Source organism: Pteropus alecto, unplaced genomic scaffold (assembly GCF_000325575.1).
Source record: "Pteropus alecto unplaced genomic scaffold, ASM32557v1 scaffold5, whole genome shotgun sequence".
Classification (NCBI taxonomy): domain Eukaryota; kingdom Metazoa; phylum Chordata; class Mammalia; order Chiroptera; family Pteropodidae; genus Pteropus; species Pteropus alecto.
Genome location: NW_006441953.1, coordinates 23,644,395 through 23,644,975, shown reverse-complemented (window position 1 = coordinate 23,644,975; position 581 = coordinate 23,644,395).

Below are 581 nucleotides of genomic sequence, written 5' to 3'. Positions count from 1 at the left end.
TAGAAATCAGCAGAGAGAGCATAATTCAGAGGAGATCAAGAGGATGGTGACCAAGAAGTAAATAGGTCCAGCACTGTCAGCTGGTCTCATTGTTTAGGATTGTCCAGTAGTTTAGAACATGATCCTATTACTGAGTGTGTGCTGCCTGATGCTTCTCCCCCTGTAAGGAACCTAGGGTTTGGGATGCTTATGACTTGCATGATGTTCTTATGTTTTATTTTTACTGGGACAGGTTTGCTAGATAGACTTGCTTTCAGGCAGCTTGTTGGGCAAATGGTGTACACATAGCACCAATTCTGATTCACTGTATCCCTCTCAATCAGGAGATGCTGTGTATCTTCTTCAGGAATTCTGGTAGGTATATTGTATCAACTCTGCAAGTGAAATAATACAAAATGTTACCACAAAACTTTGATTTAACTCTGTGTTAAGTACTAAAGGTATTTGGTCCATTCTAGATATTTCATAAGTATCTGTTAATTAAATGAATAAGTGAATATTTCTTGCTCCAGTTGTTATAAATTGATTTGTACATGTATCTTCAATTATGATAGCCTTCAATATCCCCCTACAGTTTGTCA